Here is an 18,405-nt window from a genome sequence, read left to right as displayed (position 1 = left end):
CACTGTGTAAATGATCTGTTTTCCAGAGCATATCATCTTCACTCACAATCTAAATTTATTGAGATACAGCACTATTTAAGTCAGTATGTAATGGCAAACTGGAAACTTTATCTCAAGCCACAAGTACCCACTCTTGTAACAGTAAGATAATTGTTTCAGTCATCATCCTGGTGTAAATTTATGATTTTTGTTATATAATCTGATTATTATTATTACTCTTTTGCTTTTTAAATCTTGATCACCTCCAACGCTAGTAATTTTGAGCCCATGCCAATACAAATAATTACTAAGTCTGTGCTAATTCTTTTTTTTTTTTAAGTTTTATAATCTCTATACCCAACATAGGGCTCAAACTCACGAACCTGATATCAAGACTCACATGCTCTACTGACTGAGCAAGGCAGGCACCCTTGTGTTAATTCTTTTTTTGAAGGCAGCACTAGACAATAGTCTTCACAATTCATTCTTTTTATTACTATTATTATTTTAAAAAAGTTTTTGATGTTCATTCATTTTTGAGAGACAGAGAGCCAGAACGTGTGCAGGGGAGGGGCAGAGAGAGAGGGAGACACAGAATCTGAAGCAGGTTCCAGGCTCTGAGCTGTCAGCACAGAGCCCGACGTGGGGTTTGAACTCATAAGCCAGGAGATCATGACCTAAGCTGAAGCTGGACACTCAACCAACTGAGCTACCCCAGCGCCCCCATTCTTTATTTTTTAAGTTATCTCTCCACCCAACATAGGGCTCAAAATCACAATTCTGAGATCAAGCATCAATTCCCATGCTCTACTGACTGAGCCAGGCAGACGCCCCCATGCTAATTTTGTTTCCTTAGGATGACCTCTATGGAGTTTCCACAGCTATCAACTAACTAGGTTATTTAAAGTCAATGTGTCTTCCCCCAGTGGTACTTTGTAGTCCAAAGTAAACTGAAATGTCATGATGGAAGACATTTGTGAAGACTTGAATACATGGTGACTACATCTTTTTGCAAAAATTTTGGGGAAAGACATCAAATTTGACATCTGTCTTGTATACTCATTACAAATAAGGGTATTTTCTTCAATTATAAATAAGAAATAAACAATTTCTTTTACTTCTCATTTCAAATTGAAATACTGTAGTTACTACTGTTTATCAGCAAAGGGTAAACTGACATGCTGCAGTCTTTAATAACCAAATTTTTTTAATAATTGCTTTATATCTGAGGTTCCCTGTTAAATTTTTAAGAAACTCAACTATTTAACCATTCTTCCTTTTGAGGTCTGAGAAAAAGCTATTTAGTTAAAAATGAACAACACTCTGATGACAGCTTCACTGTTTTGCTATATGTTTTGGGACTATTCATCTCTGTAGGTGTGAAATACAGAAAGATATTTTTAAAGGGTTTATTATTTTGTTAGAACATACTTAATCTTCTTTAGTAATGTACTCCCTGGTGGATCTCATAAAAGCTATTCTGTAATTCTGAATGTAATTTCAGGGACTAGAACCTCACATGTCTATCCACCAAACCCCTAAGTAGTCTTTAACAGGAAGAAGTGGTTTTTTGGGGGGAGTTTTATAATAGAAAAGTAATTGTGGAAGAAAGCACTTTAGTCTGCAAATTATGACTCCACAGATGAAATTTTTAAAGTTTGTTTTGCAAAAGTTAAGAAGAATACATTTAATTCTCTTTAAAGGACCATTACTACTGAATTCCAACTCTAAGAAAGGATAAACATGGGAAAATGGCATGAAACCTAGACAATACAATAAAATTTCAGGAGAAAATAACCAGATAACCAGACACAACCAGGGTTACCTCTCATCGAATTACACACACATAAATCAACTCAATGCATACAAAGCAAAGTCTAATTTTGACATGTTTTGTATAACATTTATCATCAAAACCAATTACAAACTCCTAAAATTCCAAAACTGAAATTAGCTGTACAGAATAAAAAATATGCTAATATTGTTTAAGAGGCTTTACTGTTTGAAAGCAAAACTAAATATATGAAATGCCTCAAAGGAAAACAGAAATGCACTCATTAATACAAGATTTTCCCACACTCAATGTGTGTGTGTGTGTGTGTGTGTGTGTGTGTGTGTGTGGTCAGTCAGAGAAAGAGAGAAGAAAACATGAATATGTAGAATTTCATTTTTGTTTTGTGTGCTTCAACACAGAAATTACACATCAGTGAAAATACTAATTATTCTTACATGACTTAAGCAAAAGAAGAAAGGTAAGAGCGTTAATAGTCTGCTCTCCAAATGCAGCACCAGTCTGGGAATGGGTACTACGATGAAACAAAAAATTATCTGATCCAGGGCAGGAGAAAAGCAAAAGCAAACGCAAATGCAAAAGCAAAAGGGACAGGGTCAGGGAAGGAAAAGGAAGGGAAGGAAAAGGAAGGGAAGGAAAGGAAAAGGAAGGGAAGGAAAGGAAAAGGAAGGGAAGGGAAGGGAAGGGAAAGGAAGGAGAAGGAGAAGGAGAAGGAGAAGGAGAAGGAGAAGGAGAAGGAGAAGGAAAAGGAAAGGAAAAGGAGGGAGGAGGAAAGGAAAGAATAACATAGTAACTTTCTCATAAAAGCTAGTTTTATTTCATTTTTAAGGGCCTGTCCTTTATTCCACATAGAATGATGCAATAGGGTAGGAAAACTATTTTAGAATAGCCAGGAAAGATGAAACTAGGAAGATTACAATCAGGCATAGAAATAAGAGAACCATCTAGGCAAAGACCTGTAGGAAGAGCATTCAACAGAGGGAACAGCAAGATCCTCAGTAGTGTGACTCAAGCAGTAGGAACACAGAAGAGAACACAGAAACCAAAGTCCAAGATACCAGTCAGTGGACCCAAATCATGCTGTGCCTTGCAGGCTCTGAGGGACTTTGGATTTTATTACATGTGAGACAGAAGTCAAAAGGGCTTGGGAGTAATTTAAGAGTAACATAATTTGGCATATTTAATTACAGTTATTCTGTAAGGCATAAACAAAAGAGGAAACAAAAGTGAAGAAGGGAAGCAGGTGGGGAGAGAGGACGGTGGCTCCCACTACAGGCGTAGTGGCAGAAGTGGAGAGGCATGGTCAGATAAAGGATGTATTTTGAGAGAAACCTGACACTAATGGATGAATGAATGGATGATATCAAAGGGTAAGGTATTCACGTTATCTCCTGGAAGAGAGTAAGTATCAATCAAAGTAATCCAGAAACCAATTTTTATCAATTTCAAAGAGGGTATGTTAACACTCCATTGCAGTTATTAGTAATGCCATATATATTAGAGTTCATTTGGCAAATGGAAATAAAAACATAATGTAAAATAAAATCATACTACAATTTACATTATATGACATTTGTTAGAATCTTTGGTATATACAATTTGTCAGTTTTGAAGTAAACATATCGCAGACTTACATCTACTTTCTTTTCTCCTGACTTTCATACCAGATGTTACAGCAAAGAAGTAAAAAGTGAGATTTTACCAACAAAGAATATGATATGACATATGTATTCAGCAAAAGCAGTTTATTAAGCCTTTCTGAACACACATCTAAAACATTTAATTATTTTATCTTTTCCTTTGATTCCACAAGAACTAATCAGAAAGTATATACAGAATAGCTTACACTAATCCTTTCTATCAGCCTAAGACCTCCCCACCCACCCACCCCCACCCCTCAAAAGAGTTGGTCTCAAAATGTAGGAGTAGAGAGAGGGGGATTAAAGTGACAGGCAAAATGGAAGCACCAGGTTGGCTAGATTTTCCCAGTATACTTCATAATTTACTTTGGACTAGCTCTGAAGTCCTAAGGTATGACATTCTCAACATTTAAATACAGTACTTCAAAGTCAAATGCAGTAAAAATCAGAATAATCACAAAAAAGGAATTCACAAAACCCCAAACTTGAGATAATCTAAAACAGTAACTTTAAAGGCTAGCAAAGTGGACCCAGGTGGGATGAATGACAATTAAAGACAGAAGGAATAAGAAGAAAGGCCTGTAGCTTTTTTAAAAGTCAGAGAAACAAAACTAGGACACTTTATAAATGAAAACTTGAAAATAAATGTGTGTATGTATGTGTATATGCATATACAAGAAAAAAACATTGGAAAGGGTGAAAAATAGACTCCGATCATATCCCAGGCAGGATGATATTTAATCTTACACAAATTTCCTTCAGCAAGGCCTCTGGAGAGGAACTTACTCTGAAATCATTTATTGTTTCTATAATAGTGGCAAATGTTGGCCCAGGCATGAAATCCTATTCCCAGGGACAGAAACCCATTCATGGCAGAGTGGTCCTTTTCTTGACAGCAAACAAATGTAGGTTGATTTCAAAATCTATCTCCAGGCTTAACTCAAGGTTCTAGCAGCCAATTTTAAAGTAACCCTAGACATTTCTCCCTGAGTACAATTAATCAACTAAATCAGTAATACTTAAAACTGATTTTCCAAGTCAGTTTCTCTTCCTTTGTTCTGTACATCCAAATTCTAGCCTTCCTTCAGAGTGGATTTCACATTCTTCCTATCAGCATCTTGGTTTAAGCTCCGGACTAGTTCATTTTAACCTCCTGACTGGTCTGCTTTCACATTTCAACAAACATGCTGAGGGAATACTATACGAATTATACCAAAAATTGTGCAAATGAACACAAAAGCTGAATAAGTAATAGTTCCAAATCTTAAACAAGCTCATAGTCTAGATGGGAGATATACCTGTAAGTAAACAATTACAATATGAAAATCTGCACAGGTACTTTGGGAACACAAGGGGATATCTAACTGTCTGAGGGAAACAAAGATTTCATTATAGAAGAACTACTGTTGGAACAAAGACTTGATTAAAAAATTTTTAAAGTTGAAGTGTGTGGGGTGGGAGGTAGAAGCAAACTTTGGCATAGGAGACAGCATGTGCAAGTGCTCAGAAGTGAGACAAAGCCCAGGAAACAAAATTTTCAATATAGCCAACACAGAAGATGTCTGGAAGGATAGTGATAGGTAGCAACGAAAAGTAGGCTGGACTTCAATGCCAGGTTAAGAGGGCAAGAGCGTGGGGCGCCTGGGTGGTTCAGTCGGTTAAGGGGCCGACTTTGGCTCAGGTCATGATCTCGCGGTCCGTGAGTTCGAGCCCCGCGTCGGGCCCTGTGCTGACAGCTCAGAGCCTGGAGCCTGTTTCGGATTTTGTGTCTCCCTTTCTCTGACCCTCCCCCGTTCATGCTCTGTCTCTCTGTCTCAAAAATAAACATTAAAAAAAAATTAAAAAAAAAAAAAAAAAAAGAGGGCAAGAGCGTACACAGGAAAACCAGGTATAAAAATCTAAGTGATGAACTAAGCTAGACTTCTCTAGACTAACACTTTATTATGGTATCATACTAATAACCAGTATGTTGACTGCCACTCTCCTGTTCTCATCTCTAATTTCCCCTACCTAGAGGACAGAGACCAAGATTCCTGAGATCATGATCTTAACGTAACTTTGCAGCAGTAATGATCTCAAAAGCCCAAACTAAACTTACACCTCAGGCTAATTTGAGTTATTCAGTTGTTCCCACTCATGTTCACCTCTGAAAACTACCATCTGTAACTTCTATGATCTTCAACAATTAAAACTCAAGCTGATTAGACTAACTTTATTTTTTTCTAATTTTTTTTAATGTTTATTTTTGAGAGACAGAGAGAGACAGACAGACAGAGCGTGAGTAGGGAACGGGGGTGCAGAGAGAGAGGGAGATACAGAATCTGAAGCAGGCTCCAGGCTCTGAGCTGTCAGCACAGATCCTGACGCGGGGCTTGAACCCACGAGCTGTGAGATCACGACCTGAGCCGAAGTCAGACACTTAACCGACTGAGTCACCCAGGCGCCCCATGATTAGACTAACTTTTAAATATTTATTAAAATTATCTGTATCTTTCCTAGCACAAGCATCTCCAACGTCCTCCAAACAGATCTTTATTAATCCACTTATTTCCTCTAATCTAGTCTCCCACGTCAGCCAAAGTGAATTTTTATTTATTTTTCCAAGTGGATTTTTAAAATAAAAACTTAATTGTTGTAGCCCTACTAACTGAAATGTCTCAACAGCTTCCTAAAATAATAACAGTAAGGTCTTATGTAACCTCCCTGACATTAACTCTCTCTACAGGTCCCGGTCACCACTAAACTGCTGCCACACCTTCACTTACTCAAACACAAGATGTTTTCCAACTCAGCATCTTTGTATATGCTCTATTTAGAACGTTTTTCTCCCGTCTGAAACTTTCACACTAAGTTAGATCTAGCTCCTGATATGCGGTCATTGAAAACACTTTACCATAACTATAATCATACAATAATAAAAATAACTTTTATTGACTGCTTACTATGTGCCAGGCAATATATTCTAAATGCTATAAAATGTATCTACTTATGTAATCAAGTATTTACTTGAGTAGTCCTCATTTTTAGATGAGAAAAGTGAGAAGTGGAGAAGTTGGATAATATGCCCAAGGTCACATATCTGATGTTCCTGAGGTTCCATTTCTGATAAGTGACAGAGATGGGATATGAATCCAGGCATTCTCCTAGAGTTTCCTCTTTTAACCACTATAGTACACGGACATTCACATATACAACTAATAGTTTAATGTGAGTATTCTCCTCAAACTGTAAGCTTCATCATGGGAAAAGGAGTAAGGGGCAAAAAGGGGAGGGTGCTTATTTTGCAGAGAACAATATAAGTGGAGGATGCCACAATTAAATATTTGTGCATGTCAAAAAGATCTCTTTAGCAGAAAAATGAGGATGAACTGACTAGGGGTACATGAAACAAAAGCCAGTCACTACCAAACTGACTGCACCTATTTTAGAGAAAGTTCAATTAATTTTAAAATAAAATTATGCTTAAAAGAACACTATGACACCAATTAAAAAGTAATCAGTTTCCATATTCCAAATGAACCAATATTTTTAAGTACTTTCTAAATCAGTGAACCCTTCAAGGAAATAGGATTATATCTCTAAATTTCACTATAAACTACTGAAATAGATACTGTAGCATTAAATGTGTAGAAAACATGTATAAAGTGGGTTAAAATAAAAATAAATCCCTAAGGGCAACCTTTTCTTGTGGATTCTCTCTCTAATGTAGCCAGGAGTTTTGCTTAACATGCTGATCCATGTGTCTCATCATAGAATCAACTATTTCACAACATTAAAGTATGGTGACTTTTCCATAGCCATGAATTTTTTTTATTTCTAGCAACAGAATTGCTCCTACCTTGTATTATAAAGGATAATGTGCGCCAAATGTAAGTCATACAGTGCCGTGGTGGGGAGGGTTGGGGAAGAGAGTGGGACAGACTGTTCCTTTCTTATAGTTTCCCTAATGGAGATTTTACTAATTCACTCTGATTGCTGAATACAGACTTTGACTTCTTTACATTTCCCTCCCAATTCTGTATTCACTAGCATCAAACACTTCACATACATATACACACAAATTCTCTGTTGTCTACAAAGTGAGCAGAAATTAATAAAAATCACAATTTCCATTAATATTTACCTACTTTATCAAGATATAGTCAATCAATATTTGAAACCAATCATGAGAAGCCATAATATCTGAAAATAATCTGGTATTTTTACTATCACCCATTTGAGAGAAAAGCTTATTAGTCAAATCTCACTGAGAGACTGCTTAAATTTTATGAAATTAGAATATTCCTATATCAAATATTACAGGTGAAAACCTACAAATATTTATAACCCAAGGAATTTTCGTTTTAGGAATATTTTTTGGTAACAGGATTGTGAGCTCCCAATCCTGCTTCACAACTACTATAAATAATCTTTATTTCATTCCTGAAAGACACTAAAAAAAGAAATGGGCTTAAATAAAGGAGAAAAGGATATACACTGGAAAAAAAATCTATCTTCTCAAAAAACAAATTAGTATCTGAATATCTTTAGGAAAAGAACAAATATCTTTTTCTTCTCATATAAGAAACATATTATTCGGGACACCTGGGTGGCTCAGTTGAGCATCAGACTTCAGCTCAGGTCATGATCTCACAGTTCGTGAATTCGAGCCTCATGTTGGCTCTGTGCTGACAGCTCAGAACCTGGAGCCTGCTTCAGATTCTGTGTCTCATTTTCTCTCTCTCAAAAGTAAACATTAAAAAAAAAATTAAAAATAAAGAAACATATTACTCATGAATTCTTACTAGTTATAGAAAACTGTGGCTTGGGGTGCCTGGGTGGCTCAGTCGGTTAAGCAACGACATCAGCTTAGGTCATGATCTCGCGGTTCACAAGTTCGAGCCCTGTGTTGGGCTCTGAGCTGTAAGCACAGAGCCTGGAGCCTGCTTCGGATTCTGTGTCTTCGTCTCTCTCTGCCCACTGCCCCCTCACCCCCCACTCACACTCTGTCTCTCTCAAAAATAAACAAACATTAAAAAATTTAAAAAAAAACTTTTTTAGAATGCTGTGGCTTGATATTTACAATATGACAAATATATAATGAATAGTTTATGAATCTGCTTAGGATGGATCTAAGTAAAGGCTTAGATACATTTCAAAGGTAGAATTTCTAAATTCATCAACTTGAACCAAGAACATGGAAATAAATAAAAGCAATTCATTTGTTTCAGCAAATGCAGAATGCCCAATAAATGAACAGTAAGAGCCTTAACGAATACTGAAAAGGCAGTTAACAGGTAGATGCACAGGGTACATACGACCCTGGCTGGAAATGTGATTCAGCAAAAAACCAGGGGCCTATATGAATGTATCCACAATCATTATTTTGGAGACTAAGTAAATATTCTGGCACAGAGTCCTTCCAGGGTTTACAGGAATATTTTGTAAGAGGTCTCATCCAAAAAAGGAAAGAAAAAAACACGATTAAAAAAAAACAAAAAACAGGGTAAGCTCATATCCAAAAAACAATGGAGAGGGCATGCAAAAAGAGAGAAAAGAACACATCACTCTTCTTAAACCAAAACCTATCTAATGAAATCTGGAGTCTGAAGCTGCTTTGCTCAGATATTACCAAAACCCATGTAACACCATCTCCTACAATGTACCCCCCAAATCCCACAAATTCTCTAAAGAGTGTTACCAAAAGTCTATAAATGCTTCTATCAGTTTGACTTTGATCTAGGGAGAATATGTTGTGCATGCATCAAACTGAAAAAACAGTTTGTGGTTTTCCAAAATCTTAAAATCACCTATTATCAATATGCCTTATAGAGACTGAAAACTGAACCACTAACATAAAGTGCATCATCGTAAAACAAAACTTTAATAACTCAAAAAGTGCTAATCCACAGAAGAAACAATAGGTCCTAAAATTAAAATAAGCAGTATTTTATCTTCAAATATTAGGATGTAAATTTATCACGTACAAGTGAAAGGGCATACAACAGTAAAAATCTTTACATTTAGGATACAAAACAAATCCTCTAAGCATAAAGGAAACTTTTGAATGAGAATGATTATCTTAAACCAATCTTAAACCTTAAGAGGGAGGATCAGTCAAATAAAGAAGGTAGGAAGGGAAATCAGGAAGCAACTGGATATATGGTCAGTTCTGCTAAGGGACTCTGTATTTCTACAAGGTTCCCAATAAATTTAAGAAAAAACCAAAACAAACAACTCTAGAATTTAAGGAAAGAAAAGGGGAGATAAATTGCTGGGGGTTCTGTATTTTGAGGACCTGAAGTACCAAATAGTTGGGTATCTCAATCTCTGTAAGCCTGACACACTTTCTCTGAAGAACTGTTAGTAACCATAGGCCATATTAAGTCTATTTTTCCTGGATATAATTTTGAGTATCTTGTTTATGTGCAAAAGAATGTACAAATCACTTGAATAAGACTTATACAGGACTGATCTGGGGGAATAAAAGAAACAATTTTTGTAAGCTTTCTGAGAAGCAAGAGCCTAAAAGGATATAAGTATTAATAAGCAGAGTAGTATAGACCTAGGGTTACATTGCTATAACATTATTTCTAGTAATCATACATTAAGAGGAAAAAATCTGTAATGTTAGATCATGATTTTCAGTACAATGCAGGCAGAAAAAGTATAAGAATTTCACACACACACACACACACACACACACACAAAATATGGTGAACTTATTCATTCAACAAATCTTTGCTGAACTTTTGTAGCATACTATGCCTTCAATGCTCCTATACTCATTTGTGTTAATCTCAAACTTATAGATAGTAGAAATGTTCCAGTCTTCCTGTCTAAATTTCAGAGAATAAGATATTTGAAGTTTCTATTTCTACAGATATTAAAAATACAGCTACTTGCCTAAAATCTTGACAATCAGAAGAACAGCATGTCTAAAGCTAGGGAAAGGAAACTAAAACTTGCCTTATTCTGAGACCAAATTACATGTAGCAAAAATTTAAGTCTATGAATTTATGCCTCCCCCACTTACCTTCTTTTCTGAAAATAAATTTTCTGGTTCTACTATACACTATGGAAATTATGAAGTTTCTAAAAAAAAATCTAATAACTTCCTCTATATTATCATATTAATAGTTTATTCAATCTAAGGTTTTCTCTATTTCACATCTAACTAGCAAAAAGCAAACTCATTTCTTAGGATATTAGACTATTTTAATAATTTATGAGAAAAATAATTTATAAAAACATCAAATTTTTAAACTAACAAAAATGATTCACTGGTGAAATGGCCCAATCTCCACCCTCAAAATACTGATGACAGTACTATTTTCCCTCCAGACTTGCTCACCACATACTTACCTGTGCAACTTCTTTCAACATTTGCTACTCTGGGCATTGGAAAGCTCAGAGCTGAAGTGAAGAAGGAAAGGTTGGAGGGTGAACCATGACACCAGCCCCACACTAGGAGCTCCCCTGAGATACTACAGCAGGGTTGACACCATAGCTCTGAAGTTCAAACTCCAGCAAACGATAAGAAAGGAGTCCAACCGGAACATGATAAACAATGGGATTCTTCTGCTCTTTGAAAAATTAGGAAATCCTGCTATAAATATCTAAATGTCCAGTTTCAACATTATGACTCCCTGGTTCACACCTTCATTATTCCCAACCCCAGAATCATCTCTGAGACTGATTCAAAGTATGAATCAACAAAAGGACAGGGGGCAAAAAAGCTTTCTATAAATATACACACATTTTCAGAAAATGAAAGGACAGGGCTCACCTGATGATCATGAAACCATCTAAGACACTATGTGAAAATACTTTGCCTATTCATTCCTTGTATACTTTTTCTTGTTCTCCTAAGCACTCAACATTAAATCTTAGACTATCATACACATTAACACCATCAACCAGCAGAATGACAGCTAGATTACATGGATGTATTTAAATTCCTGAAAGTGGATCAGTGAACTTTTTAAAAACCAGAGATACCTTTTGGTAGAAGTATATTCCTTGGGAAGAAATGATTCAGAACATTCCATCCTAAAACACCAGAATACACATTCTTTTCAAATGTACATGGAACATTCTCCAGAAGAGAGCACATATATTAGGCCACAAAATAAGTCTCAACAAATTCAAATTTCTTAAAAATGCCCCCCTCTGATAAAAACAAGTAAGGAACCTTCAATTAAAATAACCTGAAACAAACTAGACAAAGAGAAAAACTTAAAGACTTAAAGAAATCAATCTAAATAGAGAACTTAAAAGAAATATGATTTATTCACAATAAACTCATTTATTCATATTAAAAATGTGAATCTTTGTTTTATAATAAGTGAATTATTGACTCAGAAAAGGCTAGATTCTATTATGAATACTAAGATGAATATCTTAGATATCTTAGATATCTAATATCTAATATCTAAGATGAATAGATGCTTAAGTTATTTAAAGATAACACCTATTCAATAACATTACTGAAGATGACAAATATTTTGAAATTGTAAGCTAAATATAAAGAAGTATCAGAAAAATGATGTTATATGAAGCAGTTAAAAATGAAAAAGTACTCCTTCAGCAAGGGAACATAAGACCTTTAAAATACTTTTAAAATACCTTGCCCTATAAATTAATTCAATAAACATTCAGTAAGCATCTACTATGTGCTAGATATCACATTTCTACTCTTATATACTTTATCCATTTGATGCCCAGAATAAAGGAACATCAGAAACCAAAGGGAATGGAGGTAGAAAGACATTTAAAATGGCTTTCTGCACCATTACTATGGTTTCCAAAGCCTTAGTTAACTCACCCTTACTTCTAAATCTATTATCATTTCCCCTTCTCTTGTGGTGTTCCTGCCACACTACTCCCCACTCCTGTCTCCAGCCCTTTGCATTTCTATCTTCAGCAATGCTTTTCCCCTAGGTATGTATCTATATGGTTTCCTACCCACCCCAACTTCAGGTATTGAGTCATCTAGTGAGGACTTCCCTGTCTATTCAAAATTGTACGACCAGGGCACCTGGGTGGTTCAGTCGGTTGGGCGTCTGACTTCAGCTCAGGTCATGATCTCAGCTTGTGAGTTCGAACCCACGTCGGGCTCTGTGCTGACAGCTGGGAGACTGGAGCCTGCTTCGGATTCTGTGTCTCCCTCCCTCTCTCTCTCTGCCCCTCCCCTACTCGCTCGCTCTCTCGCTCTCTCTCTCTCTCTCTCAAAAATAAATAAAAACATTAAAAAAAAAAACCTCTGGGGTGCCTGGGTGGCTCAGTCGGTTGGGCGTCCGACTTCGACTCAGGTCACAATCTCACGGTCCGTGAGTTCGAGCCCCGCGTCGGGCTCTGGGCTGATGGCTCGGAGCCTGGAACCTGCTTCAGATTCTGTGTCTCCCTCTCTCTCCACCCCTCCCCCATTCATGCTCGATCTCTCTCAGTCTCAAAAATAAATAAACGTTAAAAAAAAATTTGAAAAAAGAAAAAAAACCAAAAACCTCTAAGTAAAAAAAAAAAAAAAAAAAATTGCACTACCCTTTTCCCCAACTTCTTAAGCACTCTCTATCTCCCTTCTTCTTCTTTCTCCATAACATTATCAACAAATAATATATAACGTATTTTATTTATTTTGTTTAATGTCTTCCTATGTTCTAAAATGTCAGCTCCATCAGAACAGAAATTGTCTGTTCATTTGTCTCAAGATCTGGAATTGTGCCTTACACATGAATACAAAGAACATGAAGATGTCCTCATCTTAATCCATGCATGCCATTACCTGAGTGTTATTTGACACTAACAGACCAATGCAGTGCTTACAGCACAGGGCAAAAATTTTATGAACACAACAATTACTTTTAAAAGTAACAGGATTATGTTGAAAAACTGTTAAAACTTACATTTGTGAAACATGAATGAAATTGTTTTTATGCCTTTTCACAATGAAATTGACAACTACCTCCAAAATATCTAACAGACTACCAGAAACCTTCAGTGGTTAGAGTGCTATACAATGAGAAGTACTAGATAAGGACTGGGAGAATAAAACACTTTTTCCATTTCCTCATTTTTTTTCTCAAGTTAGATTACCTTTTTTTAAAAGCTGTTTTGAGAGTATCTGAGACTTACAGTTTAATATCAAGAGATAAGGCATGTCTCTTTTGTATCACAAAATTGCACTGGAAGAATTATACTACTTAGAGCCACTGGGTTGCACTGTAGTCCGTGGGAATATAACTCCTTGGAGTCAGCCAAACAGTGCATTGCCTGAACAGTCTACTACAGTGGGCGTGTTACAAAGTAAGCACTAATAAGTACTGAATGCTTACCGAATGATAAATACTGTTCAAAGCACTGTGTGTGTGTGTGTGTGTGTGTGTGTGTGTGTGTCTCCCTCCTCACTTAATCACAACAATACCTCCATAAGATGATTACTTTTACCTCAAATTGATGCACGGAGGGTGGAGTCTATAGAATCTAGATAGGTCAAAGATATTTCCGTATCGCAGTTATCATGAAGAATACCCAGGACTTGCAACTCCAATAAGCTACCAAAGGTTTGTTCTCCCGAAAAAACCCAAGTGGATAGGCTCTAAATTTTGATACTTAGCCAAAGTGCAGGTAAAAGGTGAGACATGGACCTGAAATATGAAGGATGAAGTAAAGACTTACGTTTTGTAACTGTAAGTTTAATCCTCAGCTTTCTTTCCTTAACCTGTTTACAGAACACTACCAATCAAATGTAAGAACAGCCCTCTACCCCACCTTCAAACTTGTATTTTCTGTGGAAAAATGAAACTGCTCAACAGAAAAGAATGTCACACACTATCAAAATGAGGTCCCCACCTATCAACAAAAAGACTAACAACTACATGTTAACAAGCTCTGTTCACAAACACTGTCACCATTTTTTAAAAACCTGTTATTTGGAAATAATTTTAGACTTACACATCAGTTGCAAAAATAGTACCAAGTTCCCATATGCCCCACTCTCCCCAGTGGCAACATCTTATTTGACCACAGTATCAAAACAAAGAAATTAACTATTAACTAAACAACTTTATACAGATTTCACCAGTTTTTCCACTGATGTCTTTTCTTCTATCCCAGAATCCACATTACATTTAGGTTTCCTCAGTCTTCAACCTTGGACTTTACCTCAGTTTTTCCTTGGCTTTCACTACACTGATGTCATTAGTTACATTAATGTTAATTAAGTACATCATAGAGTGTTCTGCATTGTGGGTATGTCTTGTTTTCTCATGACTAGATAGAGGTTATACATATTTAAAGCCACCTCGCTGCAGAGATAATGTGTCCTTCTCAAGTGCATCCTATATGATGGATATATACATGAGTGCATATGATGGTAATATGCTTTATTATAGGTGATTAACCCTGATCTTGATTAAGCTGGTGCATCCACCAGTCTTCTCATCTGTAAATTACTATTTTCCCATTTTAAACAATGAATGTTTTGAAAGAAATTCTTTGAGAGCATGCAAGTATCTGTTCATCCTTAAATTTCTGCCTACTAATTATACCATTCATCCATGGATATTGCTCGCATCTATTATTGTGATGCTCTAATGGTGATTTGTTATTTTCATTCTTCTATACTGTTTGTTAACTGAAATGTTTCTATAAGGAAACCATTCAACTTTTAAAGATTTCACTCTTAAATATCAAGAGTGTCAGAAACTTTACCTAACTGGTTGAAAGTAATACAGGTAGAAAGTGACGAACAATGTCTCAAAATTGTTACTCTAACAATCACATTCTTTCAGCTTTATTACGTTGCTTTTATCCCACTAGAAAAGGTTTAAAATTTCATGTCCCAGTCTCTCTTGGCATCTCTGGCCCTAAATGAGAAAGATCTTTTTTTTCTTTTATCTTTGAAAAACTATCTTCCTAGTTTTCACTAGCATATGTATGTACTATTTTGTCTTTAATTTACTGAGCCAGGTTAAACAATAAAGAGATAATACTACAGAACACATATTTTACTAGAAATACCAGTGAAATTATTACCTCACCTGAGAAGAGAAATGGCTGCTGTATTTACGGGTCTATCAGATTCTAGGAAATCTTCAGTAAGGGAATTCAAGATAAATCATGCAATTGTTTGCTTTAGCTTAAAGAGAATCACAGCTATGATGACGCCATATGTGAGCTGTAATATATTTACTGATATGTCATGTTTTATGTGTCTTTCCAAGTGGCCTTAAGTGCTGAGAAAAGGTCTAGTATTTCTGTGTATATACTACACAGTACTTACACAACAGAAAGTAAGTATTCAATCCTTAACTAAATACCGAAACAGAAGCTTGTTCTCTTTGTCAGAAAAGACTTCTCATCTGTCTTCTCAACCAAAATATAAATTTTAAAAATGAAATCTTGGGGGCTCCTGGGTGGCTCAGCCGGTTAAGCGGCCGACTTCAGCTCAGGTCATGATTTCGAGCTCCGTGAGTTCAAGCTCCGTGTCGGGCTCTGTGCTGACAGCTCAGAGCCTGAAGCCTGTTTCAGATTCTGTGTCTCTCTCTCTCTCTGACCCTCCCCCGTTCATGCTCTGTCTCTCTCGGTCTCAAAAATAAATAAATGTTAAGAAAATACAAGGATAAACAGAAAATTCTGAAAGCAGCAAGGGATAAACGTGCCCTAACATATAAAAGGAGACCTAATAAGACTCGTGACTGATCTCTCTTTTGAAACTTGGCAGGCCAGAAAGGATTGGCACGAGATCTTCAATGTGTTGAACAGGAAAAATATGCAGCCGAGAATCCTTTATCCAGCAAGTCTGTCATTTAGACTAGAAGGAGAGAAAAAGGTCTTCCCAAACAAACAAAAACTGAAGGAATTTGTCACCACTGAACTAGCCCTACAAGAGATCCTAAGGGGGATTCTGTGAGACAAAGTACCAGAGACATCGCTACAAGCATAAAACACACAGACATCACAATGACTCTAAACCCGTATCTTTCTATAATAACACTGAATGTAAATGGATTAAATATGCCAACCGAAAGACATAGGGTATCAGAATGGATAAAAAAACAAGACCCATCTATTTGCTGTCTACAAGAGACTCATTTTAGATCTGAGGACACCTTTAGATTGAGAGTGAGGGGATGGAGAACTATTTATCATGCTCCTGGAAGCCAAAAGAAAGCTGGAGTATCCATACTTACATCAGACAAACTAGACTTTAAATTAAAGGCTGTAACAAGAGATGAAGAAGGGCATTATATAATAATTACAGGGTCTATCTATCAGGAAGAGCTAACAATTATAAATGTCTATGCGCCGAATACTGGAGCCCCCAAATATATAAAACAATTACTCATAAACATAAGCAACCTTATTGATAAGAATGTGTTAATTGCAGGGGACTTTAACACTCCACTTACAGAAATGGATAGATCATCTAGACACACAGTCAATTAAGAAACAAGGGCCCTGAATGATACATTGGATCAGATGGACTTGGCAGATATATTTAGAACTCTGCATCCCAAAGCAACAGAATATACTTTCTTCTCGAGTGCACATGGAACATTCTCCAAGATAGATCATATACTGGGTCACAAAACAGCCCTTCATAAGAATACAAGAATTGAAATTACAGCATGCATACTTTCAGACCACAATGCTATGAAGCTTGAAATCAACCACAGGAAAAAGTCTGGAAAACCTCCAAAAGCATGGAGGTTAAAGGACACCCTACTAAAGAATGAGTGGGTCAACCAGGCAATTAGAGAAGAAATTAAAAAATATATGGAAACAAACGAAAATGAAAATACAACAATCCAAATGTTTTGGGATGCAGCAAAGGCAGTCCTGAGAGGAAAATACATTGCAATCCAGGCCTATCTCAAGAAACAAGAAAAATCCCAAATACAAAATCTAACAGCACACCTAAAGGAAATAGAAGCAGAACAGCAAAGGCAGCCTAAACCCAGCAGAAGAAGAGAAATAATAAAGATCAGAGCAGAAATAAACAATATAGAATCTAAAAAAACTGTAGAGCACATCAATGAAACCAAGAGTTGGTTTTTTGAAAAAATAAACAAAATTGACAAATCTCTAAACAGGCTTCTCAAAAAGAAAAGGGAGATGACCCAAATAGATAAAATCATGAATGAAAATGGAATTATTACAACCAATCTCTCAGAGATACAAACAATTATCAGGGAATACTATGAAAAATTATATGCCAACAAATTGGACAACCTGGAAGAAATGGACAAATTCCTAAACACCCACACTCTTCCAAAACTCAATCAGGAGGAAATAGAAAGCTTGAACAGACCCATAACCAGCGAAGAAATTGAATCGGTTATCAATAATCTCCCAACAAATGAGAGTCCAGGACCAGATGGCTTCCCAGGGGAGTTCTACCAGACGTTTAAAGCAGAGATAATCCCTATCCTTCTCAAGCTATTCCAAGAAATAGAAAGGGAAGGAAAACTTCCAGACTCATTCTATGAAGCCAGGATTACTTTGATTCCTAAACCAGACAGAAACCCAGTAAAAAAAGAGAACTACAGGCAAATATCCCTGATGAATATGGATGCAAAACTTCTCAGTAAGATACTAGCAAATCGAATTCAACAGCATATAAAAAGAATTATTCACCATGATCAAGTGGGATTCATTCCTGGGATGCAGGGCTGGTTCAACATTCGCAAATCGATCAACGTGATACATCACATTAACAAAAAAAAAGAGAAGAACCATATGATCCTGTCAATCGATGCAGAAAAGGCCTTTGACAAAATCCAGCACCCTTTCTTAATAAAAACCCTTGAGAAAGTCGGGATAGAAGGAACATACTTAAAGATCATAAAGGCCATTTATGAAAAGCCCACAGCTAACATCATCCTCAATGGGGAAAAATTGAGAGCTTTTTCCCTGAGATCAGGAACACGACAGGGATGCCCACTCTCACCGCTGTTGTTTAACATAGTGTTGGAAGTTCTAGCATCAGCAATCAGACAACAAAAGGAAATC

At 36.4% G+C, this 18,405-nt stretch overlaps 1 protein-coding gene across 3 annotated transcripts in view; it reads right to left on the bottom strand.

The window, feature by feature from the left end:
• The window catches only part of CNOT2 (CCR4-NOT transcription complex subunit 2), a 130,453-nt gene that overhangs the window by 45,971 nt on the left and 66,077 nt on the right, over nucleotides 1–18,405 (bottom strand). The gene's annotated exons all lie outside the window — the stretch shown is intronic.

Source organism: Panthera onca, chromosome B4, assembly GCF_046562875.1.
Source record: "Panthera onca isolate mPanOnc1 chromosome B4, mPanOnc1 haplotype 2, whole genome shotgun sequence".
NCBI lineage: Eukaryota > Metazoa > Chordata > Mammalia > Carnivora > Felidae > Panthera > Panthera onca.
Note: the sequence above shows the minus strand (reverse complement) of the source record. Positions and strands in the feature narration are given on the sequence as shown.